General features: G+C 39.7%; 1 protein-coding gene across 9 annotated transcripts in view; it reads left to right on the plus strand.

The window, feature by feature from the left end:
* The first annotated feature begins 786 nt into the window (after positions 1-786).
* PHC2 (polyhomeotic homolog 2) overlaps positions 787-19,424 on the plus strand; it is a 103,491-nt gene continuing 84,853 nt past the window's right edge. For 3 of the 9 annotated variants that reach the window (XM_045548323.1, XM_045548327.1, XM_045548329.1), the window contains exon 1: positions 787-906. The gene's annotated coding sequence lies outside the window, so the exon portion shown is untranslated. Of the gene's footprint in view, positions 907-1,271; positions 1,700-19,424 lie in introns of those variants that run through there. The other 6 variants (XM_045548320.1, XM_045548324.1, XM_045548325.1 and 3 more) reach the window with 3 other exon arrangements.

The raw sequence follows: 19,424 nt of genomic DNA on the forward strand, positions 1-19,424 counted from the left end.
GTGAATTTAAAAGTTTCTAAAGTAGTGAGCTTGAGTATAAATCATGGTAGTTAAGCATGAGCTTTTAATAGCTGTTTGACCTAAGGCATGTCACATAGCCTCTCTGAGCCTCATTTTCCCTCATCTGTAACATGAGCATAACTGTTCTGCTTACTAACCTCAAAGCTCACAGTAAGGAAACAGTAAAGCACTGTACAAATTATGTATGAGGATTTTCTCAACTGCTTAGTATACCTGGAATTGTGAAGAGGTACTGGGAGACCCCTGCTGGAGAAAATAACTCAGGAGAGTCCTGGGCCTGAAGTCAGAAATGGGCTCACATTTCCACTTTTGCCATTTAGTATGGTTTTGTGACTTTGGGTGAGTGATCTAACCTCTTTGAGCCTCTGCTTTCCATACTAACAAGTGGGGTTAGTGGTACAGACATCACAGGGTTACCCCAGAATCATATTCTGCAGAACAGTGTTAGGCACGTGGTAAGTGCTCAATGTTTGCTGACTTTGAATCTCTCTGGCTGAGCTAAATTCGGCCCCTCTCCATCCGCGAGGTGGGAGAAGTGTCGCCACGCGGAGCTCAGGTAGGGGAGATGCTCCCGTGGGGCCACCGGGCTCCAGTGTCTCCCCACTCCCCCGCCCGCCCAGACGTTGCCATGGCCACCGGTTCAGGCCGGGAGCAGCACCGAGGCGTGTTTAGTGCAATCCCCGCCTTTCCAGAGTGACCATTGGCTGTGGCGGGCACGTGACACGCGCTGGTATGCTAATATATGGTAATCGCCCCATGCCCCTCCTCCCCGGGCCGCGTCCGAGTAGCCAGCAGGGTGCGCGGCGCCGAGCCGAGGGGGCGGGCTGAGGGGCGGCCCCCGGGAGAGAGCGGCCAGGTGGAGGAGGAGCGCGAAGGCGACCGCAGGTAACGGGCGGGCGCGTGCGCGCTGGGGCCGGCTCGCGGCGGACGGGCAGGGCGCTGGGGACACCGGCCGCCGCGCTGCCGGCTTAACCCTTTGGGCACCCAGCTGTCACGGCCGGGTGGGAGCGCGGCGGCCGAGCCGGGCCGCGCGGGGCGGGGCATCGCCGTGGGCACCGGCAGGCAGGCGGCGGGCGGCCTGACCCGGGATCCCCTGCGTGGGGCCCGCGCGGGGAGCGGGCAGTCCGGGCCGGCGACCGGCTGGCGGCGGCGCACCCGGGCCGGGACCCAGCCTCAATGAGGGCTGCGCGGAGCTCTGGGGCCGAGACTTGCGGACGGCTGCCGGGGACAGGAACGGGCTGAAGTCCCGGCGCTCGCGCGCTTTCTTGGGGGACCGAGCCCCCTTCCGCGCAGAGGCCCGCGCCTCCGCAGCCCCTGGCCTCGCGCGGCCTGCGTCTCCTCAGCTCATCCCGCAGAGTGCGGGGACGCGGGGGGCCGGGCCTGACCGAGGCTCCCCTCCGCAGCCGCGGCCTGACAGCCCAGCCGCCGGCACTTCTGACCCGGAGTCCAGCCGCGCGTCGGGGGCAGCAGCCGAGGGAACTGGGGGCTGTTGGAGCTGGGAAGAGAGGACAATCCCCTAAAGGAAAAGCAGGCCCCAAGGTGTGAGAAGGAGGGATGCCCAAGAAAGGCACTGGCCCCTTGTTTTCTGTGCTGGGTGATGACCTGACACCCGTGGGAAAAGGTCACTGCTGGACACCTGGATCGGGTCTGTCATGTACAGAGGAAGCGGCTGTTCTACGTGAGTTTGCAACACATTTCTTATAAGGCAAGGTTTGAATTCGTCTTCCTCCCCCACCCCCCTCCTCGGTCTGCTACTGAAGTGTCTTCTTGTAATTATCCCCCTCCCTCAATTCACTAAGACTGGTGGCAGCTTTAGGCTCACAGCGTAATTTAGCTTTCACTACAATAGAAATGGTAGGAGGGGAGATGTGCCACTGATACTAAGCTTGCCCTGGGAGTTTCTTGGAAGTGTGAGGGAAAAAAAATGTTTCTATCACCAGCGGGGGTGAAAAGCTGGCTAATGTGTCAGAGATATCAATAGAGTTTCCTTTATGAATTTAAAGTCGTTTCTTCTAAATCAAGGGAAAATGCGGTTACACATGAAAAGGACCAGGAATCAATTTGATTTTTATAAGTGCAAATTGCGCTTCCATGTTGCTCTTGATGTCTTTTATCACACAACAAACACTTGGTACATGCCAGGCACTCTGCTGTGTCTTGGTGATGCAAAGATGGATAAGATAATTAGTCCTTGCCCTGAAAGAAGTAGTGGGAGAAACAAATAAAATTGCTAGTAAAAGTGATTAACAGCATAATAGACGCGAAATATAAAGAGCTGTGGAAGCACACACAGAGGATTAGCTGGCTGAGAGGATCAGGGAAGGCTTTCCAGAGAAGAACACATTTAAGCAAGGTACTGAAGGATGAATAGGAGTTTCCCTTGCAGGGAAAATCAGAAAGGACAGAAAGGGCAGCCAAAGGAACAGTGAATGCAGCCACATAAAGAGTATGATATCTCTAAGGAATGGTTGTGTAGTACAACCTTGGCTTATTTTCTTTCTCCATAATGTAAATTTTTAAAAGTAACCTGGAATTTCTAATTCCTACCACAATTTTCCAGTGATGTTTTTGTTCTTATCGTTTTTCTCCCCCATATTTTCCCCTCATCAGTTTTTGTAAGCCTCAGTTCTGGTCTTTGTCACCCACATCTTTCCAAGTAAGGGTCCAACATATAGAAGTAGAAAGGGAGTAGTTTACAATACAGTCTACAAGGTAGAGGGCCTAGAAACTGGGCAAAAGTTTCAGCACAAGAGGCAGCATCCTAGAGGATAAATCTAAACCATAAAAAGGAGGAAGATGCTGGTCATAAGCAGAGAAGCAATGCTGGATGGGTGTCAAATCTGTGAGGCGTGGGGAACTGAATAATAAGATCAGAAGCTGGAAGGATCTGGATTAAGAGAGGATTGGACTATGATATGGGTCAGGGCAAGCAGTTCAGGACTGAGACCATGAATCACAAATATGATAGAGCCCACTGTTGGGTGGTGCCAGCTGTCTAGAACAGCGGTGGATCTGACAGCTTCAAGCAACTATGCGGAAAAGGACAGCACCACCTCCTCCATAGGCTATTTCCAATGCCGCCTCCTTTCTGTTCTCTCTCCCTCCTTACTATTATCCTCTTCTCTTCATCCCAATTTCTAACCATGATTCACATTTATTGGGCTTCTTTTACTGAGGTCTTAGCTACAGAAAATCATGTTCTGTTGCCTTAGCATCTATCTCTAAAACTATAAATAGTCTATTTTACCTCATAAGCCATCAACTAGCCAGCCTATTTTTACTTCCTGATATTTAGAAGCAGAGCAAGGATGGGTTCAGAGGTATTAAGGTGGACTTCTTCCCCAAAACTCACTTAATGTTTGAATCAGATAAAGGCCTTTTAGCCTTGCTCAAATCAAAATTTATTTCTAGGATGAATCGTGGTGATTTTTCAGCACATCTCCTGGTTTGAACTATATTACAGATCAAGTTATGTAAAGAAGGAGTCACTGGTTAACATGCCTGATGTGCTCTGCTAAGATTGATAATTCTGTAAGTGCTAGAAAATCATGGGTGGTATTTAAGCAATCTTCTCAATCAACATATTTACTGAGCACCTGCTTGTGTGCAAATACTACGCTGTATTTGTGATTTGGGGGAGACAACAAAATAAAAGAAGTGGTATAGTGTGGGGGTTATTCTTAGCTAAACAAGGATTCAGATCCCAATTCTACCAGGTACTTGCCTCATGTCTTTGGGCAAGTTATCTGATTTCAGTTTCTTCATCTGTAATAATGCCACCTACCTCATATAGTTGTGAAGAGTAAATGAAATCACATATGTAAAACAGTAATTCAGCACATTTTTGAGGTGCTAAATATGTGGTATTATAGGAGTAGAGAAAAGAAAAAGATCATTATGGACTATGATTACCAAAGAAGGCTTTTTCAGATACATGGTGAATTTTTTGGGAAGGAAGAAGGGATTTTTGGACAGGAAAACTAATGTTCATAAAACACAGGGTCAGAATATAGAAGTTCTCAGGAGCTACTTGATGAGGTTAACTAGTCTGGCAAGATCAGAAGGTTTAAGCAGAGGGTTGTAAGGGTTGGTTGAAGCCAGACTGTAGCAGGCATTGAATGCCAAACTAAAGAGTTAGGACTTCATCCTGTGTAGATGATCATAAGTCAAAGATTTTTGGTTAGGAAAGTGTGGAGTCATTAAAGTAGTATTTTAAGAAGATTCTCAACAGCAATGTGGAGAATAAATTTTAGTAGGGAGAGAAAGAGAACTGTACAACTAGTTAGTAGGTTATTTAAGTAGTCTAGGTGTGAGAGGACAAGGAATTAGGAGGCTGCAATGAAAATAAGAATAGATAGGTCAATAAGTAGTATAAAGGGAAAGTGAGCAGGACCTTGTGACTGAGGGATATGGAGGACAAGAGATAAGGTAGCATTAAATATAGTCTTGACCTTGAGTAAAGGATTAACAGAAACAGAAAAGAAAGCCAGTTTGGGGAGGAGGAGGGGTAGCTAAGTGCTAGACATCTTGAGGCAATGCTGGAACTTCTTGGTGGACACATCCCATAAGTATTGGAAGTGGGGGCCTAGTGTTCAAAAGAGGGAAGTCAAGGAGTCATATATAGAAGGTAATAATTTAAGCCATATGATTAGCTGGGTTCACCATTAGTAACAGCATAGAAACACAAGTATAGAAGACCAAGGACTGAAGCTTGGAGATTGTCCGTATTTAGGGAGGTAGGGAGAAGAAATAGAGACAGTATGGTAGAAAATAAGGAATATCAGAGAAGCAAAAGAACCATCTAATTTATTCATCCAACAAATGCATTCTGTTCATCATTGTTGTGTACCTGATAGATACAAGGCCAGTTAGACATGCTGTTAATCATGAGAATGTAGTATCACAGAAGTCAGAGAAGAAAGGGTTTCAAGCTGGAGAAATTGGTCAGCAATATGAAATTGTACAGAAAGAGTGGGAAACATCATTATATTTAGTAAATAGGAAGTCACTAGTAACTTTTTGAAAATGATAGCTTCAGTTTAGTGGGGGGTGACCATGGGGATATTAAAAACCAGATTAAAGGGAACCATGGCATGAGATGCAGGTAAGAAATAGAGATAGCATGTAGATCACCCTTTGTATGTTTGGCACCAGAAGGAGGAAAAGAAATAGTAAAGTGGTTAAAAAAGGGAACAGAGTCAAGCGGAAGATTTAATTTTCCCTATCTGCTTTATTATTTTAGTTGTCCTAAAATATTTTTCTCTTTCTTTCCTATTCTTAATAGCAGGTGAGCAATTTATGTCTTAAAACTTACTGCTTTGATAACTACCTGTACATTTCATTGAACAGTAATAGTATAGCTATCATTTATTGAGTGCTTTACTATGTGCTAGGCATTGTCCTGAGCACTTTGTGTACATTTTGTTCATTATCCCATCTAATTCTCCCAATACTGGATTACGATCACACATCCTCTTGGCAGCATGGAAAGGCTAAATAAATTGCCTAAGATCCCATATGAGTGGCAGCGATGGGATTTGCATCCAGCTCAGACTCTAAAGCTCTTCTAAAGGACCGTGCTATACTCTTTGAAGGCAAGGCCAGCTTCATGGGCATGTGACCTGTGCAGTCTCTCAGGGCCCTGTGTTATAAGGGGCCCCATGTTTGGTTTAATGCTCTGTTGTTGCTGTCTTGAAATTCTTAATAATTTTTTAACAAAGAGCCCTGCATTTTCATTTTGCACTGGGCCCCACAAATTGTATGGGCAGTTCTGCCTGAAGGTGTCAATACTACCTCCTGAAGCTGGGAAAACATTTCGTGCTGTAGCCTTTGGTTTGGTTAGGTGGCCTATGCTGTGTCATGGTGCATAATCATATTTTCCTGTGGTCCTCTCATTTTAGTTAGACTCCTTGAGTCTGGTGATATCAAGGGCAAAAGGGAGATATTTTGAACTGCAAGTGGATACACAGTCAGTATGAAGAGAATAGAGAATAAAGCGGCAAGGAATTATTCACTCAGAATGACTTCTGGAAACTCATCCCTCATATTCAGAGAGCATTACTGGATAGAGTTACAGTGCTGATGCTGTGTTACTCCCATTTTAAATGAGACATGAGCTCATTTCTATTCCTTTGGTAGTCAGATATACCCATTTGCTTGTGGGAAACTATGGAGACCATTTTTCAACCTGCTGAACCAGAAATTGAAGGGGAACAGGCATAGTACGACTTGCCTGCCCTGATCTGGTGCCTTTAAACCAGGCTGATGTAACCTGGCAACCCTTTCACCCCCAAACCACAGACTACCCAGCAGCTTTGAACATAACTGTTTACCACAGTTGTCTGGAACACTTCTGTTCTACTCTTGCTTTTGTTGCCTCCTCTAATTCCTTCATCTTCCTACAAGAATCAAGAAAAACAGAAAATCCTAATTTTTATTAATAATATTTTTTCTCATTTTCAGCTTTATAATCACTACTTGAACTGACAACAAATTAAGTTTTTCTGGTTTTCATGGTTATGGCTCTCACTAAAACAACTTTTACTTATCCTCTTGTTCCTCCCACTCCTTTTCTCTCTGAGTAATGATTTGACCAAGTGCTGACACCACTTGACACTAACTGACCACTTGACCAAGTCCTACACCAACCAATCTGGATTCCTTTGTGGAGGAGATCAGACAAGGCAGATTGTGTCCCCTCTTCCTATTACCTATCTCATTCCCATTCAGAGTGCGTGTTCTCATTTTCTACTCCCAACATGGACCAAGGGAGCCTAAGAATATGTGAGATTAAAAACACGAAGAGATTTTCAGTATAACCTGTGGTATACATCGTGAAACAGAGTTTGGATGGCTAGGTAGTCACCATAGTCTCCTTAAGGCACTATAGTAGTTACCCATTGCTGCATAACAAATTATCCCCAAATTTATCAGCTTAAAAACAATAAATTTCTCTACTTATCTTTTAAGACTCAATTCAAGCATCTCTCAGAAGCATGTCCCAGCTTGCTTTTTAAGAGTTAGTATCCTTTCTCTCTGATCTTCCTTTATACTTTAACATCTCATTATAGCATTTACTACATTGTTGTAATTGCTAGGGACTATGCCTTTTTCATACCCATAACTTCAATTCCTAGAACTATTCCTTGAACATCATAGATGCACAATAAATGGTTGCTGAATGAGCTTAAGAATAACTCATACCTTTATCTATTTTTACTCTATTTTTTAGAAAACTTAGATATACTTCAAAATACCTAGCCTTGTTCCCTGTGATAAATATAACCTTCTTCATCTTCCCATCTGCGGGCTTATGTATCATTGTTGTTGAAGGTTAAATGTAAAGAAACCATTGTATATATCAAAGACTGCTGGACTTGCCAACTCATCTACTCCTGTGAGGACTTCTTAAATTTGTTTCTATCTGTAGATCCTTGTGCTATCCCTACTCCAAAACCAATTCTGGCCCTTCCAGGAAATCATATAGTGAACCCCTAGCACAAAGATACTTAGTTTAATAACAAAATCAACATTTTTTCACTATTCAATTATTTGGCTATAAACTTTAAGAAGGCAGGGTCCATGTCTGACTTATTCACTGCTATTTTCCCAATACCAAGCACTAGTAGGTGTTTAATCAATACTTGGTGAATGAATTAATGAAACTCCATTCTTGATAACTCATGCCCCATTCCTGTTATCCAGGTTTTGACTTCTGATCTTCCAGAATCTTGGGCTTGATTCATCATTTCATGTGGCCCAGAATTTTTGTTTTGGTCCCTGACTCTTCTCTTCCAGTGCCTTGTCATTGCTGGTTAACAATCTGACCCCTTACTTACTTGGAACTAAGGTACCTCTTTGTCTCTTGATCTTCCTAAGTAATAATATTGGCCAGATGCCCTTAGGAGAATATTCTTTTCTCTACCTATAGCCAGAAACATTCGTCATACATATTAAATGTGATCTAAAATATTTAAACTAAAGAGAATTATATTCAAGAAAGTGAGCAGGCCCTTTAAGAAGCAAGTTTTGGGAAGAAACCAGGATCTAGAATTTTGTGAGTCTATTAAACTGATTAACTTGTAAGCTTTGGCAAATCAATGCAAATTAATTTTATACCAACCAGTGAATCAAAGGAGGGGTGGGAATTGAGTGAGTGTGTAAATATGGTTGCCAGGGAAACTTTGCCTGAAAGAAGAGAGAACCTCACAGGAATTTATACAGGCCCAAAGAAGCAATGTAACCTGATCTTTCTCTGTTCTCTTTCTGATGGGGGAAGAAAAAGATGTAGAAATCATGGGTACAGATAAAGGTGGCTTTAGACTTCTCAAGAGACTTAAGTAAGTTCTCCCTCTTGAAGACATACTGAATAGTAGATTTCTCCAGGGCAGATGATGGCCATTATAAGGCACCTGTTCCTTCTAAGGAACCATCTGGAAATGCAGAGCTTCTATGAATCCATCTCTGAAATAGTATTAATTTATTCAACAAATATTTATTTAGCACTTTCTAAATGGTCCATTGCCCAGAAGGAAATTTAAAAGGTTGATAACAATCTGAAGGTACTGTATTATATCTCGTGGATGTTCCTTAAATTTTTCCCTAATTAATTTTTGGGTAGAGGGTGATATGCACTTAATTAATTCTTTAATGCTTCTATTAAAAATAAAATTTGGGCTGGGCATGATTGTACATACATACCTGTAGTCCTAGCTCCTTGAGAGGCTGAGGCAGGAGCATTGCTTGAGCCCAGAAGTTTGAGGCTGCTATGAGCTATGATGATGCCATTGTACTGTATATCAACGGAGCAAAACCCTGTTTCAAAAAATAAAATAAAATAAAAATAAAATTTTGTTTCTGCATAAAAAGCATAACAAACATATCTTGTGTTATTTCTATTTTTTGGTTGTCACTCCTGAGAAAAACCTAACTCCTTGATCCATAAAGCCATACCCCAAGGTAGGTAGGTGTTCATGTAGTGACAGTATCATCTTAATTGTAGGTATAGTACCAGTGAAGGACAAATCCATCTCCTTGATTGCTAAAATCACAAGAGACCCTTCTTATTTTAGCTATAAATGATGGGTGGTTTGAAGTCTTAATGCGTTTGGATTGACATATGGAACACTGTCCCATATCTGAAGCCTACCATTCAGTGTCTCCTTCCCTTTTCTTCTCACTTTTATTTTGTTTTCAGTTACAAATAAGGCATGCATTGGTTTGAAAAAAATAATTTTTAAGACCTTTCATACTTTAAGGTACTGGAGTTTTGTTCTGTGCACAGTACCTTTCCCTGGCCTGCAGAGAGGCAGGAAGGGGTAATGGTTAACTGCAGGGGTGCTAGAGCCAGAATACTGGGGGTCCAGCCTTGCCTCTACCACTCATTAACTGTGACCCTCACAGTCCTCTTGAAGTCTGCACTCTTTCTGTGCTCCAGTCTTCTCATAGTCCCTACCTCAAAGAATTATAGAATTAAACAGGTTAATACAAGTGAGTGCATAATAAGTACTGTGTAAGTTTCATCTTTTGTTATCCCCTATGACCTCCTAGATGGTAGAGTTGATTCCATTTGAAGGAAGAGAAAGTTGAGATGTATAGAGGTAGAATAACTTCCCGAAAGTTGTGCGGTAAGTTTGGGCTCAGATTATTCTCATCTTTAATTTAACTGAAATTTTCCATTCCACTTAGTGAGAGAGAGGAAATGAGAATTCGAGTAAGAGAGCAGAGCTTGGCTTTTAGAGCATTTTGAAATCACAGTTACTTCAAAAAAGATGGTGGCACTAAAGCACCTGAAAATGAAATTGCTTTCTCAAAGGCAACATGAATGTGAGAAATGATTAGGAATAATATAAGATAGGGACTGTCGTACTGAGTTGGGCCTATAGTATATACAGCCCAAAATTTGATCTCTAATCATGATAGCAAGGGACCATTAGAGGGGAGTGTTGTAGCTGCCAAGCTTGACAAAATCTTCCAATTACAGGGATGAACTTGCCCATCCCTAACTGTCTTTTAATATCCCGCTGTGTCTTGTTCACTCACGTATTTAAGCTTTGTTTCTATTTTTGGCCTTTACAATCTATTCATTTATTCAATAAATGTTTTAAAAGCTTCTACACCCCATGCTAGTGTCTGGGGATGCAAAGAGGAAAAGAACCCAATCCTGGTACTCCAGAGGTTTCCAAATTAAAGCATTAATGGAAACACAGTTAATAGAAACATTAATTATGGTACTTCCATTGATGCTATAACTTAAGTGTGGACAAGGTGTTTTGAAAACTTAGAGGAAGGGTCATTTAACCCTGCTTAGAAGTGTTAGGAAAAGTTTTCTGGAGAAAGTGACATTTGAAGCATAGGGAAGAGCTCCTCGGACAGACAGGAAGCAGTGTGTGTGAAGGTTGGGTGTCTGTGTGAGAGAGTACATATGTAGGGAACTCCAAACAACCCAGCAGGACCTCAGCATGCCATATGAGGAGGGTAGTTGCAGAATGAGGCGGAAAAGTAGGCTGGCATCAAATCACAAAAGGCTTGGTTGGTCAAGCTAAGGAATTTGGGATTTATGATGGAAGCCATGGGAAGCTATTAAAGCCCGCTAGGAGTAACAGTGATCAGATCCGCCTTTTAGAAAGATGCCATCAGCAATGTGGAGTGTGGTTTGGACAGGAGTGAGACCGGAGACAGAATCATACAGTTACAAAGCAACCTCTAATTTGACTTCTTGTCTATTGCCAGTATTTTTACTATTGAATATGCATGTTTGTTCATTCAACCCCAATTTATTGAGGACATGATGGGTACTGAGCCAACTGCTGGAAATACTGAGAGAAACAGCACACCACACATGTCTGAGAGTTGCTTGCAGTGTTTTATTTGTCCTAAATACACACTTTCTTTAATTTTCAGCTTTCCTTGTCTATCCTCCACTTGAACTCAATCCCAGTACTGGGGTTCTGGTATGTTAAGTGAGCTAGTTTGTGTTTACTTTATCTTCATGATTTCACTGTCTCTGTCATAACTTCTTCCTCTCAGCCTTCATTTCTCCAAAGTGCAAAGTTATCATCATTTAATAAATTCCTATAGAGAATGAATCTGTTGCATCCCTTATTTTAGAATTCTGCCTTTTAAATTCTTAATTTATTTCCCTGTTTCCCCCAAACCTCAAGTACTGTATGTTAGTCCTCTTAGTCACACATCAAACTCTTCACCCTACTTCCTGTTCTTCACTAGTTTACAAAGTCCTTTCTTTATTCTTCTTTTCCTTTTTCCCCAAGGATATGCATACCAGAATTACAGACTTAATTATTTGCTTTGCTTTGTCTATGTGTTGCCTTTCCCCCATGAGATCGCAGTCCCCAGAGGAATAACTTCCCTGCTCCAGAAAATAAAGAAATTGAAGATGAGACAATATTTCTCCTGAAATAGAAGATGGAGTTGTATTAGAAGTAGTGGTATTTATTACATAATAATAATTGTGATTACAAGTTGTTGAACACTTATATATGCTAATTGTCATGCTAGGGCATTGCATGAGTTCTTAATCTTTACAGCAACTCTGTGAGGTAAGTACTCATATTATTTACATTTTACAGATGAAGAAACAGACTCAAAAAAGGTGAAATAACTTGTCCAAGGTCAAATCAGGAATACATTAGAAAGCCAGAGTGCAAACTGGGGCCTGTCTGACTCTAGAACCAAAGCTCTTCACTGTTGTATCATATAGGGTAAATATGTAGGGTCTGAGTGCAAGTACCTGTGGTCATTATGAGTAGCCAGTTTTTTTAATCTTCCTTTAGTCATAACTGCTGTCATCAAATCTAGTTTCCCCTAGTTTTCTTGGTTCTTACCAGTGATCTTAATACGCTATTTTATTTGAATCACAAGAAGTTCCAAAAATGCTCCTCCTCCCCCAAAGTTTGTGATGAGTGTATAATTGTATATATTTGCATGTTTGCACTATAGAGGTGTTATAGTTCATTGTGGATATTATGCTTACACTTTTGGGACCTACCTCCAGTTGAACAGATTGTGCCTTGGAACATGGTTGCATGCACTAACAGGTTTGTTGTAGAGAGAGCTAAATATTCTTTAATAACAAATGTTGTTTACGTTATGATTTCCACACTAGATCAGTCTATCTCTAGTGATGAGCATAGTAGGCTGAATAATGACCATCTAAATATATTAGGTCCTAATCCATGGAGCCTGTAAATGTTACCTTATTAGGACTAGGTATCTTTACAAATGTGATTCAGTTAAGGATCTTGCCATGGAGAGATTATCCAGGATATCTGAGTGGGCCCTAAATCCAATCACTAGTATCCTTATAAGAGAGAGACAGAGGGAGACATGGACAAAGTGGAGACAATGTAACCATAGAAGCAAAGATCAGAGTGATATGGCCACAAGCAAAGGAATGACAGCAGCTGCCAGCACCGGAAGAATGGAGATTCTTCCCTAGCACCTGCAGAGGGAGCACAGCCTGCTGACTTCTTGATTTCAGCCCATTGAAAGTTAATACTGAACTTCTGGCCTCCAGAACTGTAAAAGAATAAATTTCTCTTGTTTTAAGCCATTAAGTTTGTAGTAATTTGTTACAGCAACAACAGGGAACTAATACAGGGAGGATAGTCACTTACCATACAGCTTAGTTCTTTTTGAGGGCAAATATTATGACTTAATGACAACAGCCAACTATTATAACATGTAGAATGATAATTTCAGCAAACACTTATGTAGTGCTTACCATGTGCCAGGCACTGGTGTAAGCATTTGAAAAGTATTTACTCATTTAATCTTCATAGCAATCATATGGTGGGAGGGTTCTATTATTATCTCCATTTATAGATGTGTTTGAAAAACAGAGAAGATAGGTAACTTGGCCAAAGTGATGCAACTAGTAAGTTAGTGGGGCCAGGACCTGAACCCAGGCAATTTGGCTTCAAAAGTCCATACTATTAAACACAATGCCATACAGGTCTTTACACTTGGGAAGTATTCAGCAAAGGACAATAGAACAATGTCTAAAATCTTTTCAATCGTCTAGCCTCTTCTTCTTCTACGTGTTTTTTGCAATTCACTGTGTTTGTCCATTTCCATCAGGTATCCTTTATATTTAATATCTTTTCTTTTTTTAATATCCTCATGTGGTTTTGGTATCAGGATAATTCTGGCCTCATGAAATGAGTAGGTAGGAGTTTCCCTCTTTTTCTGTTTTCTAGAAGAGTTTATATAGTATTGGTATTATTTATTTATTGAATAATTAGTAGAATTCACCAGTAAAGCAATCTGGGCCCAAAGTTATCTTTGTGGAAAGGTTTTAAACCAAGAATTCATGTTCTTTAATACATATAGGACTATTCAATTTTTCTTCCTGAGTGAGCTCTGATAATTTGTGTCTTTCAAAGACTTTGTCCATTTCCCCTAAGTTGTTTGATTTGTTGGCATAAAGCAGTTCATAATATTGCCTTATTAACCTTTTCTGTAGGAGTTCTTTCATTATTATTATTGGTAATTTGTGTTTTCTCTTTTTTCTGATTACTCTGGCTAGAGGTTTATCAATTTTATAGATCTTTTCAAAGAAACAGCTTTTTATTTCATTGATTTTTCTTTATAATATTTCTGCTTTTTATTTCATTGATTTCCACTCTTTATTATTTCCTTCCTTATGCTTACTTAGCATTTCATTTGCTCTTCTTTTTCTAGCTTCTTGAGATAGATGCTGAGGTTAATGATTTGAGACCTTTTTCTTTGCTAATATAGATGTTTTAAAATTTTCTTTAAGTACTGCTTCAGCTATATCTGACAAATTTTGATATGTAATGTTTTAGTTTTCATTAGGTTTAAAATATTTTCTAATTTCCCTATGATTTCTTTTTTGACCCATGATTTATTTTGAAATGCACTGTTTGGTTTTCATATATTAAAGACTTTCATAATATCTCTCTGTTAACAATTTCAAGTACAATTCTGATATGCTCAGATAACATACTTTGTATGACTTTAATTCTCTTAAATTTATTGAGACTTATTTTATGAGCCAGAATGTGTATTCTGTTATTGAGTGGAATGTTCTATATATATAAATTAGGTTGGTAGTGTTGTTCAAGTCTTTATATCTTTATTAATTTTTATGTCCAACTTTTCCATCAATTACTAAGAGAGGAGTATTGAAATCTCCAACTATAATTATAAATTTGTCTTTTCCTCCTTTTAGTTTTATCAGTTCTTGCTTTATGTATCTTGAAACTCTGTTGTTGGTACATACACATTTAGGATTGTATGTCCTCTTGATGAATGGATCCCTTTAAAAATTACCTTTTTTTCTCTTGGTAATATTCTTTCTGCTGCAGTCCATTTTGTGCAATATTGATATAGTCACTATAGCTTTCTTATAGTTTGTATGGTGTACCTTTTGCACCATTTTACTTTTAACCTCTATATGCCTTTATTTTTAAAGTGTGTTTCTATAGAATGCGTATCTTTGATTTTTAATCCAATATTACAATTTATGCATTTTAATTGGGATGTTTAAACAATTTATGTTTATTGTAATAAATATAGGTATGGCTAGCTTTAAATTGACAATCTTGCTATGTGTTTTCTATTTCTATTTGTCCCATCTGTTGTTTGTTCCTTTTCTCTCTCTCCTTTTTTTTTTTTGCTTTATTTTGGATCATTTGAGTCTCTCTTTTTTTTTTTTTTTGGAGACAGAGTCTCGCTCTGCTGCCCGGGCTAGAGTGCCATGGTGTTAGCCTAGCTCACAGCAACCTCAAACTCCTGGGCTCAAGCAATCCTTCTGCCTCAACCTCCCGAGTAGCTGGGACTACAGGCATGCGCCACTATGCCCAGTTAATTTTTTTCTATATATTTTTAGTTGTCCAGCTAATTTCTTTCTTTTTTTTTTTTTTTTTTTTAGTAGAGACAAGGTCTTGCTCTTGCTCAGGCTGGTCTCGTACTCCTGACCTCGAGCGATCCTCCTGCCTCAGCCTCCCAGAGTGCTAGGATTACAGGCGTGAGCCACCACGCCCGGCCTATTTGAGTCTCTTATTTATGACTCCATGTATTATCCTCATGATTGGTTTATTGACTATATATCTTTGTTTTTTTACTTTTACTAGTTGCTTTCCTGTTTATAATATACATTTTTAACTTATCCATGTCTATCTTCAAATAATAGTATATCACTTTGTATACCATGGAAGAATTTTTAAACTATATACTTTCATTTTTCTAGTCATGCCCGTTGTGCTATTCTCATGAATTTTATTTAATATGTTATTATTTTTGCTTTAAATAGTCATCTTTTTATAGATATTTAAAAATGAGGCCAGGCATGGTGGCTCATGCCTGTAATCCGAGCACTTTGGGAGGCCAAGGTGAGAGGATCGCTTGAGGCCAGGAGTTCAGCACCAGCTAGGCAACATAGTAAGACTTCATCTCTATAAAAAAATTTCTTTAAATTAGCCAGGCATGAAGATGTGCATCTGTAGTCCCAGCTACTTGGGAGGCTGAGGCAAGAGGATTGCTTGAGCCCAGGAATTTGAGGTTATAGTGAGCTATGATGACTCCACTGCCCTCTAGCTCCAGTGACAGAGTGAGACCCTGTCTCTAAATAATAATAATAATGAAAAAACATAACTTTTCTATTTATCTACATGTTTACTGTTTCAGATACTTTTTTTATTCCTTTGGGTTTCTATTATCGATTTCTTTTAGCCTAAAGAACTTCCTTTAGCATTTTTGGTAGTACAGTTATGCTGAAATTAATTCTTCACTGTTGGGCCAGGTGTGGTAGCTCATGCCTGTAATCTTAGCACTCTGGGAGGCCAAGGTGGGAGGATCACTTGAGGTCAGGAGTTTAAGACCAGCCTGAACAAGAGTGAGACCCCCACCTCTCCTAAAAATAGAAAAACATTAGCTGGGCATGGTGACATATGCCTGTAGTTCCAGCTACTCAGGAGACTGAAGCAGGAGGATCACTTGAGCCCAGGAGTCTGAGGTTGCTGTGAGCTAGGCTGACGCCATGGCACTCTAATTCTGGCAACAGAGTGAGACTCTGTCTCAAAAAAAAAGAATTCTTTCAGGGTTTATCTGCCTGAAAAGTTCTATTTTATCTTCATTTTGAGAGATATTTTTAAAGAATTCTATAATAGGTTGGCAGATTTTTTTTTCCCCTCCAGGACTTTAATGATGTCTATCCATTGTTTGCTAGCTTGCATAGTTTATGATAAGAAATCTGCTGTAATTCTTATCTTTGATCCTCTATAACGTATCTCTTTTTCTCTGGCTGCTTTTAAGATTTTCTTTTTATCACTTCAGCAATTTGATTATGATGTTCTTTGGAGTTATTTTCTTTATATTTATTCTGCTTGGATTTAGGCTTCTTGAATCTGTAGGTTTATAGTTTTCATGTTCCCTTTCTCCCCAGGTCTCTTTTCATTCTGGAATTCTAATGTTATGAATATTAGATTGCTTGATATTGTCCCAATGTCACTGACACTCTGTTCATTTTTAATCAATCTTCTCTCTCTCTCTCTCTCTTTCTGCTTCACTTTGGATAATTTCTAATACTGTGTCTTTAAGTTCACGGATCTTTTCTTCCAAAGTTTCTAATCTGTTGTTAATCTCATCCAGTCTATTTTTTATTTTAAATGTTGTACTTTTAGTCTTTAAAAGTTTAATTAAGGTCTTTGCTACATTTTTCTTTTTTCTGTACTCACGTTCATGTTTCCTCTGCTTATTGAACATGTAGAACATATTTATTGAAGGTGTTTTAATATCCTGGACTGCTAGTTCTTTCATCCCTGTCATTTCTGGGTATGTTTTTGTTTATTGATTTTTCTTCTGGTTAAGGGTCTTATTTTCCAGTTTCTGTGCATGTATGATAATTTTTTATTGGATATACGCATTGTGAATTTTATATTTTTGGTTGCTGAATTCTGTTATATTCATTTGATTACTTTTAGCTTTTGTTTTGGAATGCAATTAACTTTGGAATCACTTTGGTCCTTTTGAAGAGTGTTTCTAAGCTTTATAAATGTGAGTTTAGAGTAGACTTTAGTCTAGGGCTAATTTAGCCCCCACTACTTTGGCAGTACCCTTCTTAGGATTCCAATTCCTTGTGTATTATAAGGTCTTTCTACATAAACTATTTTCAGCCCTGTGTGAACTCTGGGAACCATTCTGCCTACTGCTTTCCAGTAGTCGTGAGTACTTTCCTCCCATGCATGTGCAGATCAGTACTTAGTCAAAGACTCAAGGGAGGCCTATCTTTAGAATGCCAGAGTCGTCTTCTCCTTTTCCTTCTCTGTCTCCTTCTCCCTCCTTCTCTCTCTCCTCCCCCCTCTACCCCGTCCCCCTTCCCCCCCCTCTCCCTCCCTCTCTTCCTCTCCCCAGTCCTTATCTGTCCCACAAATTCTAGCCACTTTCCCCTCCTGGATATCTAATTTCTGTTTCCGCAACTCAGTGAGACCACTGGGCTGGTTGGGTCTTCCCTCCCTGCACTGCATCCTGGAACTGCCTACAGGCAGTAAACTGGTGTACTCATATGGTTCACTTTGTTTCCCTTTTCTCAGAGGTCTCAGGCTTATGCTGTCTGTCAGCTAATGTCTGAACATCATTGCTTTCTATATTTTGTTCAGTTTTTTAGTTATTTGAGACAAGAGAGTAAATCTGGTCCCAGTTTATTTAACTTTTAAGTAGAAGTCTCTAACATATTTTCTAGGGGCCATACATGTTGACAATAGATTCCTTTCTTTAAAGAAACTCTGTCACTTAAGACATGGCTTTTGAATAGTTAAAAAGTAGATCTATTTAAAGTAACAAAGTCATACATCTAGATAAATCAAAATAGGATTTAGGAGATTTTGATCTTCCCCACATTGCTATCCACCACATGATTAGAGACTATTTCATTGCTATTAGAATAGCAGGAGGTTGAAAAGGAATTTCAAAATAGGGCTCAGGCAGACCAGATTGTGATTTACTGAGGATCTATGGTTGCACAGAGCTATAACTGGTTACCGAGTCTTGGCTATAAACCCTTTGACTGCCCTACTGTTTGCTTAAATTCTTTGTCAGTGGTCTTCAGTGTTAAATGTTTATTCTGATGTCTCCTCCCAATATTCAAACAAGGAGTAAAACATTTGGACCTATTGAAGTAAAGATGAAAACAATAGTGTCAGAATCTGACAAATGCTAACAGTATTTTAACTATGGAAGCGTCCACTAAATACTGACTGTCTGACCACAGAATTAATATATTTCTCCATGTCCTTGCTGGGCACATTGAAAATAAATGAGGCTAATTACAATAATTTGTCCTTGGGCCAAGTTATGTGGGACAATCAATCACCCTCAACTAAACCTTGTGTGTGTGTGTGTGTGTGTGTGTGTGTGTGTGTCTGTCTGTCAGAGGGAGAGAGAATACATGTGCAAATATACATGGTCATTTATTTAGCATCTTATATATGCTAGGCATCTCAATCTTCATACTCACCCTGTAAATTCAGTTTTTAAGTATACATATTATGTACTCAATGAAAAAGCTGAGATCTAGAGATACTAAATGACATGTTCAACTTTTTTCACTACACCATGATATCTCTTACAATGCCATAGTGCATTACCCTCAGTAGCACCATAATTCAGTTGTCAATAGACCAGAAACACAACCTTGAGCCATTCATCTTGCAATCATATACTATGTGCCACAAGAGGCATTGTAAAACAGAATTGGATGGGTAATCACAGCTTCTTTTATTAGAAAAATAATTTGAAGTTTATGATTTACATACAGTGGATCAAAACAACAATAAAGCAGTAAAGACAGTATATTATTATCTATATAGGCCAGTTTAACTGAAAAAGACTGATATATGCCCAATGCCATACCACCTGTTGCTTGAAGATAAACCCTTTATCTAGTGTAGTGTCTATTAGCAATGTCTGACTGTGTTTGCAACTCTGTCTTTTAAACTTACAGTCTTCATACAGAATGTTCACATTTGAGATTGCCACCATGGAATGATTTTTCCAGGGTTGTTTTCTAGCTGTGCATTCTGTATAAGGTCCTGCATCAACTATTTTGCTTGCATTCTCCTTGATTTCATTCATCATGGTGGCGCTACCTCAGGCTCCTGCTGTCATTTCTTTCTGCCCATGTGTCAGTATCCAGTGTTGGTGGACTGGCTGTATTTCAAGACTTCATTATTAGCTAGTAGGCTCAGTAAGTGCTTGTTAATTTAGCAGTGCTTGTTATCCTATTATTTCTGTTATCCATAATATAAACAACCTTGATTATAATTACTTAAAAATCCATATGTAAGGTCCCTAATGATAACCCTGAGTTTCTCCTACAAAGAGATAAATGCTACCAGCCTTTACTTTGGCTTGTCGCTAATTGG

Source organism: Lemur catta, chromosome 3 (assembly GCF_020740605.2).
Source record: "Lemur catta isolate mLemCat1 chromosome 3, mLemCat1.pri, whole genome shotgun sequence".
Taxonomy (NCBI): Eukaryota; Metazoa; Chordata; class Mammalia; order Primates; family Lemuridae; genus Lemur; species Lemur catta.